The sequence below is a fragment of the Lissotriton vulgaris genome, chromosome 5, assembly GCF_964263255.1.
Source record: "Lissotriton vulgaris chromosome 5, aLisVul1.2, whole genome shotgun sequence".
Classification (NCBI taxonomy): Eukaryota; Metazoa; Chordata; class Amphibia; order Caudata; family Salamandridae; genus Lissotriton; species Lissotriton vulgaris.
This window is the reverse complement of record NC_141693.1, coordinates 53,894,816-53,909,171: the sequence shown is the minus strand read 5'-3', so window position 1 is coordinate 53,909,171 and position 14,356 is coordinate 53,894,816.

Genomic DNA, 14,356 nt, shown 5'->3' with positions numbered 1-14,356 from the left:
GAACAACGCTGCATATTACATGTCTCGTCACCTACTCCAAAAGAAAAAAAATGGTATAATCATTTGTTGAGGAATATCTAAACTTTGTGATGAACCACACAGTACCACCACCGTTGTCACTCAAGATGCTACTCTAGCAGACCCAACTCTGAGAGAGGTAGAGCAATTGAGTCTACAAGGACAATGGAGACATCTGGAAGAGAAGCCAGCCGAAGAAGGAGCATACAAGAAAGATCTATCAGCATTTCACCAAGTGGACGAGGAACTAACCCGTGTCCCGTAAAGGAATACACTTCAGAGACACTAGGATAGTCATGCCCTGGCCACTACAGTTAACGGTTATAGACCTCGCACATGAGGGACACAGAGGGATAGGGGCAACGAAATGAGCAATGAGAGTCGGGGTGTGGTTCCCAGGATTAAATCAGCTAGGAGAGGAGACTCTCAAGGAATGTCACCTGTGCCACACAACAAGCGAGAATTCAGGACCCCCACCACTACAGATGCTAGCCCTCCCAAAAGCAGTTTGGAGCACTGTCGCCGTAGACTTTTTTGGACAGCTGGCATCAGGGAAACACATTCTGGTTGCGATGGACGAATATTCCAGATTTCCCATTCCCAAATAAATATCATCAACCAGCGCAAAAACAATCGTCCCAAAGCTGGATGAGACATTTGCAGAAGCTGGCATCCCAGAAAGTGTCAGGACTGACAATGGAGCCCATTCATTGGACAGGATTAAGATGAGTTTCCAGCCCATCTAGACTTGAAACACTGCAAAAGCACGCTCCTCTGGCCACAAGCCAATGGCATGGTGGAACGCTTCATGAGGACTCTAAAGAAAGCGGTACAGCAAGTAGACCAAGGCCACAGCACGCTGCAACTCTCAACACCGCCCTACGAGCATATCATAACACGCCCCACAGCACCACAGAACAGTGCCCCGCCACACTCATGTATGGACATGAACTGAGAACCCGAATATCAAGCTGGAATCACCGCCTCAACCATGAGCACACACACCGGACACATGAAGGAATACTAGTCAAAGACACAAAGGAAAAATACAAAACTGAAAAGCTGATGATAGAAGAAGGGCCAAAGACTCCAACATTCACATGAACGAAGGGGTCGCAAAGAACTTTGAGTGGGAGAGTGAAGACGAGTTCACCCAGAACACACGTGGACCCCAGAGCACATGGAAAGTCAGGAACCGGGGAGTGATCTTCAACTCCAATCTTACTTTCAGAGACCAGATCAATAAACTCACTTCTTCCTGCTTTTATATCTTAGGAACAATTCTTCTTTTTATCCCTCACGATCTTCAGAAGTCACTGGTCATCGCGCTGGTGTTATCCAGGTTAGATTATTGTAATGCCCTTTATCAGGGCATTCATCAATCAACGCTCCTAAAGCAAACACCAGCTCTTGCAGGACGCAGCAGCCCGGTTTCTTTGGGAAATACTAACATTTCAGTTTCCCAAGTCTTGTGGAGCTCCAAATGGCCTTTAAGGCACTCCGTATGGCGCATACATCTCTCCATGGGACAGGACAGGGTATTTGAGGAAGAAATTTCAGATGGTACTTACCAAGGAGAGCATTGCGCCCAGCTACATCCAAAACAACCATAGTCCCCAAATGCAACAAAGTGTCTTGGGGCGGTAGGAGTTTTGTTTACTCCACCTGAAACCGGTGGAATAAACTTTCCCCGGATCTAAACAATCAGCAGAACCGAACCCGCTTGAGGAAACAACTTAAAGCCTGGCTTTTTTCGCTCCCTCTCTAATGTTTCTGGTGCTTCTAAGCTGTCTGACGCCAGCGCCAAGAGGCCTTCGGGCAGTCGTGCGCTTAATAAATATTATCAATCAACCTACATCCCCATGAGCTGCAAATCGAAGAGGTCAATCAAGAAGCCAAAAAGACTCACAGAAGAAATGGTACGAACCTTTTGAGTGGAGGGAGAGGACAAAGAGGCAACAGAACATTTTTCTCCTAACTGAACCAATAGCCCCCAACTGAACAAAACTGCTAAACTCTAACTGAGCAAACTTTCCAAAAAGGGGCGAGGTGCATGTAAGAAACAGAAAATGGAACTAACTTGCCTAAACAAGAAAGCAGAAAGTAAACTTTGTTTGGAACCAAACACACTGTTCTAACTAAACACAAGGAAGAGCCCCAAGACAAGGGGCAGCAGGCCACCTCCTCGACAGGGGGGGGGGGGGCAACTGTGTACGCCTGGGGTAAGTACATAAAGGCACCCGACACCAGCAGGGCCTCCTGTTGTTCATCGAAGGTGGGACATAACAAGTGTGAGTGAGTAGGTGCGACGATGAGTGTAAGAATGAGTGACAATGAGTGAGTGTAAGGTTGAATGCAAGAGAGCGAGAAGGAATGAGTGCAAGAGAGAATGATTGAGGAAGAGAAAGTAAGTGAGAATGAGTGTTAGTGAATGTAAATAAGCATCAGTGATAATGTGGTGGATGCTTGTGAGCCTGCGTTTGGCCCCGGCGACACACTGGCGCTGGTATACTGGTGGCACTCAGACTGGCATACTTAAGATTAGGGGGTGGGCTTAACTCACATATTTCAGTGTCGCGTAATCATGAGGAAGTACCTGAGTATTCTGCAAGAGTATGCTTACTTACGCAAGAAGTCATTTTGCGAATAGAGCTATTTCTTAGTGCGAAAATGCCTCCCCACGTCCAAAATGGGTGCAAAAATGCACGTCGCACTAAATGACAGCGCAAAATGCCACAGAACACAAATAGTGGGAGCATCCAGGCGCTCATGGTCACTAAATGTGCTCTCGGGGAAAGGATTCTCCCCCAACTTACTTCCTGCATTTAGCGCTATTTGTTTAGCGCAAAATGCGCCCCAGTGTCCAAAATGGGAGCATAAAGTCATTTTGCGCTAAGAAATGTTGCTAAATTCACAGAAAGCAAATAGCGAGCAGCTGCACACTTATAGGTAGATTCATCATTGAAAATTCGGCTCGCAAAGGGCCAGATTCTGAGAATCAGGCCCTTTGCGAGCGCAATTTTTGCATTTGGGATTCATCATCCCAAATGCAAAAATCGGTAATTGCGAATTCGCTAAATTGCGAGGAATTACATTTAAGAAATCTCTATTTGAGATTCCTTAAATGCAATTCATTAACCATTTTTAAATGGCGAAATCGCAATTTCGGGCCGCTATTTACCGCGAGGTCAAACCTCGTGGTAAATAGCGAAAACTTAGAAAAATGCTTTTAAATGCATTTTTCTAAGTTACATGTTGCACACACACATGTCCTTTGGACATGTGTGTGCGCAACACCAATGTAGATTACATTTCAGGGGTGCTACAGGGTGTCCTTTGGACACCCCTAGCACCCTTGAAATCGCATCCTTATTTGCGATTAGCAATTTGCTAATCGCAAATAAGGAATGTGTAGGAATCGCAATTTATTTAGCGATTCCTACATGAATCCCGTTTTGCGAGTCTGTAATAGCGATTCCTTATTATTCGCTATTACAGACTCTCAAAACATGCCGATGATGAATCGGGCTGTAAATGTACTCTTGTGGTAGGATTTTTCCTCCCAAATGACTCATAATTGCCGGAGCAGGAGTAATCGTGCAATTATCGGTAATTCAGCATCAAAGAGTAATGCGGAATTACCACACTGACGCGGATTACTCTGCTGTAATTGAAGTGATGCCCGGGTCTCCTGGAGATAATACTTGATATATGGCACATCCATGGCAAAAGGCTGGCACAGACATACAGGTGGTAATTCTTGGTACGGGCCCCCATGGCAAAATGCTTGCCCTGGCTAAATAGAGATTATTTTTGGCCTAAGGGGGCACCAATAGCATATTTTGATAAAAAAGAGGACAACTCCTATGGAGCCTCAGATTTAATTGGTTATGCACACAGTGAAAGGACTTATATATTTAGGGGCACATGCATCAAGCAATTTAGCGATCACAAACATTGCGATTCACAAAAATCAGCTGTTTGACATCGCAAAACGGCCTTTTCCAATGCAGGAAAGATTTTTTACATTTGCAATTTAGGTAACCGCAATTTCTAGCGATTCCCTAAAAAGAAAATGCAAATAGGGAATCACAATTTGCGGTTTCCTGATGCACATGCAAGAAGCCTTTCCTAAATGCAAACTGTGCATTTAGGAAATGCTTATTAACAGCAACTTGAAGTTGATGTTAACCATGTGCATACGTTGAAAAATGCACCAAACTGCGTTTTTCAAAGTGCCATGTGGCGCACTCATGCCCCTAGGGCATGTGTGTGCCTTATTTGTGCATCTTTTGTTTTAGGGTACCTCAGGGGTACCTCAGGTGGGCCTTAGGCCCACGGGCACCCTTGCCTTTGAATTACCTAATTTTCGATTACCAATTAAGTAATCGCAATTTAGGCAATGCAAGACCATTCTCACCTATGGGCCTTTAGTCACAATTGCAAATAGCGATTCCCTAATTGCGTTTGCGATTCTTAAGGAATCACTATTAGAGAATTGTTATTTTCTATTTGTATTGTTGCATTGCTTTTTGCTTTTACCAAATAATGATTTCTTATAAATCTCTAATTGGTAATCGCAAAATGAAACTTTGATGCATGTGCCCCATAATCAGTGCTCTTTCAAAGCCCATGCAAAAACCACAGTTGATGGACAGAATGCAGAACAATGTCATACATTCACCCCAGTACAGAGATCTGGGCCTAAATCCATTGTTTTTTTGCACTCCACACCACCCCAGTTCAGACATGGCCATATGCAAATCAGTCTGACCCTGTGCCTCATGGGAACAGTCCAGCCCGAACTGCCAAGCCATGCCTTCCCTGGACCGGAAACAAGCTTCCGAGGACCGGTTTCTGGCATTCCAGCCATCTTCAGCCAGGCTTGCTTGAATCCAGTGGTGTGGAGAGCATGGGACTCACGTCTGAGCATACCCATCCCACTCGGGGTGACAAATGCAAAAACCACAGTTGATGGACAGAATGCAGAACATGGCTTGGTAGTTCGGGCTGGACTGTTCCCATGAGGCACAGGGTCAAGGCTGATTTGCATATAGCCATTGTCTGACCTAGGGTGGTGTGGAGTGCAAAAAAACGATGGATTTGGCCCAGATCTTTGTACTGGGGTGAATGTAAGACATTGTTCTGCATTCTATCCATCAACTGTGTTTTTTGCAACTTTCAAAGCCCATGGCTTTTTACCAGATTTATGTGAAAAGTTTCCTTTAAAATGCACTATTTGACAGAGTTATCAAAATTGTCTTGCGGGGAGAGCCCCTTACCCATGAATCTATTAAAAAAGCTCTGGTTTATTCACTTTGCTCAGTACAATTTACACCCCACCACTTTCAAAGATTCTGGCAGACCCTAATGCAGGTGTATCCAAACAAAAATGTGTTGTATTTTTATATTAATGACATGTAACTTCAGTGATGACAATTAATGTTTTATCATTTGGGTTAAGGTCAAGTGACATCACTTCCTGGGAAGATTCAGGGTCTAAAGCTCATATGATGTCACTTCCTTTGATGCCAATAAAGTCAAGGGGTGTTCGATAGCACTTCATCCAGACATGCCAACCCTCCCGATTCAGGCGTGAGACTACCGATTTCAAGGTTAGTCTCCCGCCTCCCGATTCCTGCAAGCAAAAACCCGATTCCTCGGGGGTTTTAGCTGACAGGGTTTGGTATTGTGTAAGGTGCTAATTATTCCAGCAATATTCAGAGTGGCGATCCAGGGGCTCTAGAAGGGGTGAAAAACCAACAAAGCGTCATTAACAAGGCAATGGTCTTTTAAAGACGTGTGAAGTACTGGGGCGGGGGTGTGTGCGCGGGCTGCCACACAGGAGGGGAAGGAGGAGTGCATGCACTGCCAGCAACCTGCCAGGCCAGTGCACAACACTTGCATCACCCTCTCTCTGCCTGCCATTGCGCTCCGTGCATCTGAAAGTAAAAAAAAACCACGTGCATTTACGTTTCAAATGTCCGATCCTGCAGCAGCCACTTCCAAAGCCCGTACATGCCGTTAACCCGATTCAATGCCCCATTCTCCCGATTTTTTTAGGTTTTGCCTCGCGAAAAAGATGCGCTCTGCGCATCTTTTTTGCGCAGGCAAAAACCTAATGAGTACTGTGTGTGGGTTTGGGTCGGCCCTCGTCATTCATTGGCTGGCTCCATAAATGGAGCCTAGCCATTGGACGAGGGGCCTGTCCGTCAATGCCGGACCAGACACGGGGGCGTTCCCGAGATTCTTTGGCTTTTGCCGACGTCACGCGACGCCGGGAACGCCCCCGAATCTGGTCCGGCATTGCCGGCACCCGCCTTCCTGCTCCGGCCGTCTTCTGCGTCTCTCCACCCCCTTTCCCGCCCCCTCCCGCCCTCCCGCTCATTAATACCTGCTGCAGTTCAAGAATGCTTCCGAACCTGGAGGCCAAATTAATGACAGGCCATTCTACGAGAATCCTATCAATGGAGTGCTTAACTTTCTGTAGATTTAACATCTGAAAGCATTTGATCATATCACTGGGCAGTGGAGACAACGGGGTCCGGTTTGCAGAATACACCATTTAAATCAGAATTTCGCCTTTGACAATAAATTATGACGTAATGCAGCTAATACAAATGTAACGTGTGAAACTGCAGACTGTTATGTTCAGCCAGGATTTTAGGACTGTTACTCTGCACTGTGAAATACTTTTTTTCGCATCTCCGAGCACTGACTGCTTCAGAGTGGAGCTTCAGAGTGGAGCTTCAGAGTGCAGAGTGGAGCTTCAGAGTGGAGCTTCAGAGTGGAGCTTCAGAGTGGAGCTTCAGAGTGGAGCTTCAGAGTGCAGAGTGGAGCTTCAGAGTGGAGCTTCAGAGTGGAGCTTCAGAGTGGAGCTTCAGAGTGCAGAGTGGAGCTTCAGAGTGGAGCTTCAGAGTGCAGAGTGGAGCTTCAGAGTGGAGCTTCAGAGTGGAGCTTCAGAGTGGAGCTTCAGAGTGGAGCTTCAGAGTGGAGAGTGGAGCTGCAGATTCAGAGTGGAGCTGCAGATTCAGAGTGGAGCTTCAGAGTGCAGATTCAGAGTGCAGAGTGGAGCTTCAGAGTGCAGATTCAGAGTGCAGAGTGGAGCTTCAGAGTGCAGATTCAGAGTGCAGAGTGGAGCTTCAGAGTGCAGATTCAGAGTGGAGCTTCAGAGTGGAGCTTCAGAGTGGAGCTTCAGAGTGGAGCTTCAGAGTGCAGAGTGGAGCTTCAGAGTGGAGCTTCAGAGTGGAGCTTCAGAGTGGAGCTTCAGAGTGCAGAGTGGAGCTTCAGAGTGCAGAGTGGAGCTTCAGAGTGCAGAGTAGAGCTTCAGAGTGCAGAGTGGAGCTTCAGAGTGGAGCTTCAGAGTGGAGCTTCAGAGTGGAGCTTCAGAGTGGAGCTTCAGAGTGGAGATTCAGAGTGGAGCTTCAGAGTGCAGATTCAGAGTGGAGCTTCAGAGTGCAGAGTGGAGCTTCAAAGTGGAGCTTCAGAGTGCAGAGTGGAGCTTCAGAGTGGAGCTTCAGAGTGCAGAGTGGAGCTTCAGAGTGGAGCTTCAGAGTGCAGAGTGGAGCTTCAGAGTGGAGCTTCAGAGTGCAGAGTGGAGCTTCAGAGTGGAGCTTCAGAGTGCAGAGTGGAGCTTCAGAGTGGAGCTTCAGAGTGCAGAGTGGAGCTGCAGATTCAGAGTGGAGCTGCAGATTCAGAGTGGAGCTGCAGATTCAGAGTGGAGCTTCAGAGTGGAGCTTCAGAGTGCAGATTCAGAGTGCAGATTCAGAGTGCAGAGTGGAGCTTCAGAGTGGAGCTTCAGAGTGGAGCTTCAGCGTGGAGCTTCAGCGTGGAGCTTCAGAGTGGAGCTTCAGAGTGCAGAGTGGAGCTTCAGAGTGGAGCTTCAGAGTGCAGAGTGGAGCTTCAGAGTGGAGCTTCAGAGTGCAGAGTGGAGCTTCAGAGTGGAGCTTCAGAGTGCAGAGTGGAGCTTCAGAGTGGAGCTTCAGAGTGGAGCTTCAGAGTGGAGCTTCAGAGTGGAGCTTCAGAGTGCAGAGTGGAGCTGCAGATTCAGAGTGGAGCTGCAGATTGGAGCTTCAGAGTGCAGATTCAGAGTGCAGAGTGGAGCTTCAGAGTGCAGATTCAGAGTGGAGCTTCAGAGTGCAGAGTGGAGCTTCAGAGTGCAGATTCAGAGTGGAGCTTCAGAGTGCAGAGTGGAGCTTCAGAGTGCAGATTCAGAGTGCAGAGTGGAGCTTCAGAGTGGAGCTTCAGAGTGGAGCTTCAGAGTGGAGCTTCAGAGTGGAGCTTCAGAGTGGAGCTTCAGAGTGGAGATTCAGAGTGGAGCTTCAGAGTGCAGATTCAGAGTGGAGCTTCAGAGTGCAGAGTGGAGCTTCAGAGTGGAGCTTCAGAGTGCAGAGTGGAGCTTCAGAGTGGAGCTTCAGAGTGCAGAGTGGAGCTTCAGAGTGGAGCTTCAGAGTGCAGAGTGGAGCTTCAGAGTGGAGCTTCAGAGTGCAGAGTGGAGCTTCAGAGTGGAGCTTCAGAGTGCAGAGTGGAGCTGCAGATTCAGAGTGGAGCTGCAGATTCAGAGTGGAGCTGCAGATTCAGAGTGGAGCTTCAGAGTGGAGCTTCAGAGTGCAGATTCAGAGTGCAGATTCAGAGTGCAGAGTGGAGCTTCAGAGTGGAGCTTCAGCGTGGAGCTTCAGCGTGGAGCTTCAGAGTGGAGCTTCAGAGTGCAGAGTGGAGCTTCAGAGTGGAGCTTCAGAGTGCAGAGTGGAGCTTCAGAGTGGAGCTTCAGAGTGCAGAGTGGAGCTTCAGAGTGGAGCTTCAGAGTGCAGAGTGGAGCTTCAGAGTGGAGCTTCAGAGTGGAGCTTCAGAGTGGAGCTTCAGAGTGGAGCTTCAGAGTGGAGCTTCAGAGTGCAGAGTGGAGCTGCAGATTCAGAGTGGAGCTGCAGATTGGAGCTTCAGAGTGCAGATTCAGAGTGCAGAGTGGAGCTTCAGAGTGCAGATTCAGAGTGGAGCTTCAGAGTGCAGAGTGGAGCTTCAGAGTGCAGATTCAGAGTGGAGCTTCAGAGTGCAGAGTGGAGCTTCAGAGTGCAGATTCAGAGTGCAGAGTGGAGCTTCAGAGTGGAGCTTCAGAGTGGAGCTTCAGAGTGGAGCTTCAGAGTGGAGCTTCAGAGTGCAGAGTGGAGCTTCAGAGTGGAGCTTCAGAGTGGAGCTTCAGAGTGGAGCTTCAGAGTGGAGCTTCAGAGTGGAGCTTCAGAGTGCAGAGTGGAGCTTCAGAGTGCAGAGTGGAGCTTCAGAGTGCAGATTCAGAGTGGAGCTTCAGAGTGCAGATTCAGAGTGCAGCTTCAGAGTGCAGATTCAGAGTGCAGATTCAGAGTGGAGCTTCAGAGTGCAGAGTGGAGCTTCAGAGTGCAGAGTGGAGCTTCAGAGTGCAGATTCAGAGTGGAGCTTCAGAGTGCAGATTCAGAGTGGAGCTTCAGTGTGCAGAGTGGAGCTTCAGAGTGCAGATTCAGAGTGGAGCTTCAGAGTGCAGAGTGGAGCTGCAGATTCAGAGTGGAGCTGCAGAGTGCAGATTCAGAGTGCAGAGTGGAGCTTCAGAGTGCAGATTCAGAGTGGAGCTTCAGAGTGCAGAGTGGAGCTTCAGAGTGCAGATTCAGAGTGGAGCATCAGAGTGCAGATTCAGAGTGGAGCTTCAGAGTGCAGAGTGGAGCTTCAGAGTGCAGATTCAGAGTGGAGCTTCAGAGTGCAGAGTGGAGCTTCAGAGTGCAGATTCAGAGTGGAGCTTCAGAGTGCAGAGTGGAGCTTCAGAGTGGAGCTTCAGAGTGCAGAGTGGAGCTTCAGAGTGGAGCTTCAGAGTGGAGCTTCAGAGTGGAGCTTCAGAGTGGAGCTTCAAAGTAGAGATTCAAAGTGGAGCTTCAGAGTGGAGCTTCAGAGTGGAGCTTCAGAGTGGAGCTTCAGAGTGGAGCTTCAGAGTGCAGAGTGGAGCTGCAGATTCAGAGTGGAGCTTCAGAGTGCAGATTCAGAGTGCAGAGTGCAGAGTGGAGCTTCAGAGTGCAGATTCAGAGTGGAGCTTCAGAGTGCAGAGTGGAGCTTCAGAGTGGAGCTTCAGAGTGGAGCTTCAGAGTGGAGCTTCAGAGTGGAGCTTCAGAGTGCAGAGTGGAGCTTCAGAGTGCAGAGTGGAGCTTCAGAGTGCAGAGTGGAGCTTCAGAGTGCAGAGTGGAGCTTCAGAGTGGAGATTCAGAGTGGAGCTTCAGAGTGCAGAGTGGAGCTTCAGAGTGCAGAGTGGAGCTTCAGAGTGGAGCTTCAGAGTGCAGAGTGGAGCTTCAGAGTGCAGAGTGCAGATTCAGAGTGGAGCTTCAGAGTGCAGATTCAGAGTGGAGCTTCAGAGTGCAGAGTGGAGCTTCAGAGTGCTGATTCAGAGTGGAGCATCAGAGTGGAGCTTCAGAGTGCTGATTCAGAGTGGAGCATCAGAGTGGAGCTTCAGAGTGCTGATTCAGAGTGGAGCATCAGAGTGGAGCTTCAGAGTGCTGATTCAGAGTGGAGCATCAGAGTGGAGCTTCAGAGTGCTGATTCAGAGTGGAGCATCAGAGTGCAGATTCAGAGTGGAGCTTCAGAGTGCAGATTCAGAGTGGAGCTTCAGAGTGCAGAGTGGAGCTTCAGAGTGGAGCTTCAGAGTGCAGAGTGGAGCTTCAGAGTGGAGCTTCAGAGTGCAGAGTGGAGCTTCAGAGTGCAGAGTGGAGCTTCAGAGTGGAGCTTCAGAGTAGAGCTTCAGAGTGGAGTTTCAGAGTGGAGCTTCAGAGTGGAGCTTCAGAGTGGAGCTTCAGAGTGCAGCTTCAGAGTGCAGCTTCAGAGTGCAGCTTCAGAGTGGAGCTTCAGAGTGGAGCTTCAGAGTGCAGAGTGGAGCTTCAGAGTGGAGCTTCAGAGTGCAGATTCAGAGTGGAGCTTCAGAGTGCAGATTCAGAGTGCAGAGTGGAGCTTCAGAGTGGAGCTTCAGAGTGGAGCTTCAGAGTGGAGCTTCAGAGTGGAGCTTCAGAGTGCAGAGTGGAGCTTCAGAGTGCAGAGTGGAGCTTCAGAGTGCAGAGTGGAGCTTCAGAGTGCAGAGTGGAGCTTCAGAGTGGAGCTTCAGAGTGGAGCTTCAGAGTGGAGCTTCAGAGTGCAGATTCAGAGTGGAGCTTCAGAGTGCAGAGTGGAGCTTCAGAGTGCAGATTCAGAGTGGAGCTTCAGAGTGCAGATTCAGAGTGGAGCTTCAGAGTGCAGATTCAGAGTGGAGATTCAGAGTGGAGCTTCAGAGTGCAGAGTGGAGCTGCAGATTCAGAGTGGAGCTGCAGATTCAGAGTGGAGCTTCAGAGTGCAGATTCAGAGTGGAGAATCAGAGTGCAGATTCAGAGTGCAGAATCAGAGTGCAGATTCAGAGTGGAGCTTCAGAGTGCAGAGTGGAGCTTCAGAGTGCAGATTCAGAGTGGAGCTTCAGAGTGCAGAGTGGAGCTTCAGAGTGCAGATTCAGAGTGGAGCTTCAGAGTGCAGAGTGGAGCTTCAGAGTGCAGATTCAGAGTGGAGCTTCAGAGTGCAGAGTGTTGCTTCAGAGTGGAGCTTCAGAGTGCAGAGTGGAGCTTCAGAGTGGAGCTTCAGAGTGCAGAGTGGAGCTTCAGAGTGGAGCTTCAGAGTGGAGCTTCAGAGTGGAGCTTCAGAGTGGAGCTTCAGAGTGGAGCTTCAGAGTGGAGATTCAGAGTCGAGCTTCAGAGTGCAGATTCAAAGTGGAGCTTCAGAGTGGAGCTTCAGAGTGGAGCTTCAGAGTGGAGCTTCAGAGTGGAGCTTCAGAGTGCAGAGTGGAGCTTCAGAGTGTCAAGAGCAATGCCAATAGCTCTAACTTTAACAAAGGCAAAACCATTGCATTGTAAATGCTTGTTTTTAATTCTCCCACTTTGCTCTTCTGAAATGTTGGCATGTATGCTTCATCTACTGCTGGCATTTTGGTGAATTGATGTCCATGTGCCAGAAATGAAAAAAATAAAGCAATCCCATTAGAGCCTTTTTTACAATTGCCCCTTTTGGATTCAGTGCTCGAGACGTGAAACCACGATCTTGAGCAATCTGACTGCTACAAGAGAAAAAATTCTCTTGCATCAGCTATTTCAGAAAACCTAAAGCAAAGTATCTTCCCTTTTATATTAATAAAACGACAAGAGTCGCTAAAACAGCAGTTTCAGTTCGTGGAACTACAGTTTCAAGATCATGATAGGAAGGTAGGATCCTTCTAGCATGGTTACTTTTTGCCCGGTGTTGCTCTGTTTCTGACGGGAAACAACCTTTACAACGCAACTTTTACAACGCAGTACCATTACAACGAAACATTTACAACGCAACATCCATTACATCGCATTCCATCACAACGCAACCATTACAACGCATGACACTACAACGCATACCACTACAACGCATGTCATTACAACGCATACCATTACAACGCATAACATTACAACGCATAGTACCCTTACACTATCCAACGCTTACCCTCCTGTTGCACCCCCTGGAGTTAGAACAGTAATTTTTACCCCTACACTATCCAACACTTACCCTACTGTTGCACCCCCCTGGAGTTCGAATAGTAATTTTTACCCCTACACTATACAATACTTACCATACATGCAATGTAATGTTATGCATTGTAAAGGTAGTATGCGTTGTAATGGAATGCGTTGTAAAGGTAGTGTTTAAAAATTTGTTGTAATGGCATGCGGCGTAATGGAATGCGTTGTAATGGATGTTGCATTGTAAAAAATGCGTTGTAAAGGTATCCGTTGTAAAAGTATGTGTTGTAACATCATACATCCGTTTCTGACTAGTCTGACTGGGATGCTGCTAACCAGGACCCCAGTCTCTGCGCTTCTTTCCTAATATGGCTATGGTACATACTTTGGTACATTACTATTTGGCTACTGTGTACCCTTGTAAGTCCCTAGTACATGGCACTACGGTACCAAGGGCGTAGTTACACCAGGGGTCTCTCATGGACTGAAGCATGCATTATGCCACCCATGGAGTCCACCCAAATTGTGACTACAGGCCTGTCATTGCAGCCTCTGTAAGCTGGTGCTTGGAACACTTATGACAGATATCAGTTTCCTTATTTCTGAGGTTACTGCACCTAAAACCTATAAGTCACCCCTAAGGCAAGCCTTTCAATACTAAAGGCAGGGTGCTGGGTTATAAGTATGAGCGTGCCCCTGCATGAGCAGGAAACCCTACACCTTCTCCCCCCTCCGCAAGTCGTTGTTAAAACGTGGTAGTTGTAACGACCGCGTTGTAATTGCCTGTGGGCTGACAGATTTGTTGTGAGGGCTGTTTACCATCCACGGAGTCCATTCTTCCAGGTTGTAAGTGCATCAGCCATTAAGATACATAGAGTGGCCATGCGTCATTACGCGATGACCATCTCTAAACTGGCTGTAACAAACCCTGTCAAACATTTTGGAATCAGGAGGTATGATTTCATGCACTGTAAAGCTCCTCTGGGAGGACCTCAGTGCTCCCAGACCAGTCTTTTAGACCCGGGCCTCAAACTAGGTCTGCTGCCAGCCAGAGACATGATTCTGCCCTCCTGCTGCTGCTGAGCCAAGCTCATGCAGAGGAAGGCAGGACAATGCGTTTCCTATACCAGTGAGGTGTGACCATCTCCCAGACAGGGCTTAGTGTATTGGGCCATGGTGGGGGCACTTGCCAGCGCCACTAAACTGCTTTCAAGGGCACATTTGGTGCCCTCCTTACATGCTCCAACTGGAACCAGTTCAGGGAGCCGTTGGTTCCCGCTCTGGTGCGAAACTGGACAAAGGACATGGGAGCAGGGCCGGACTGCCCATAGCGGGCACTGGGTAATTTCCTGGTGCGCCGCATGGGTGGGGGGACGGTTTTGGGCCCCAGGGGGTTGCTTTTGCAGCATTGCTGTAAAATCTGCCCTGTACCAAAATCGGCAGAAAACCGGCCCCGGCGAAGAGCTCAGCGGCAACTCCAAACCCCCTCCCCCATCTTCCCCGAGTGGGCCGAGCAAATTTGCCAGGGCCGGTTGTGGTTCCCAGTCCGGCCTGCATGGGAGTACCCTCTCCACTGTCCAGCCCCTCCTGTGGGAGGGACCCCAGAATCCTTCCAATCCTTTCCTTAGGGTACTTAAGGGCTTACCTGTGGCTGGTTCCTTAGATTCCTCATGGGACAAGATTCAGATCTGAAACCACTTCATCTTCAACCACCTGGGCACTCTGGACTTCGTTGGACTTTGCTTTGGGAACTGAGACTGCAACTGGGAAGACTCTTGCTGCTCCTGGTCTTGTTGTTCTGCGAGTCTTTTGTGTCGTCTGTGCCTGTGCTC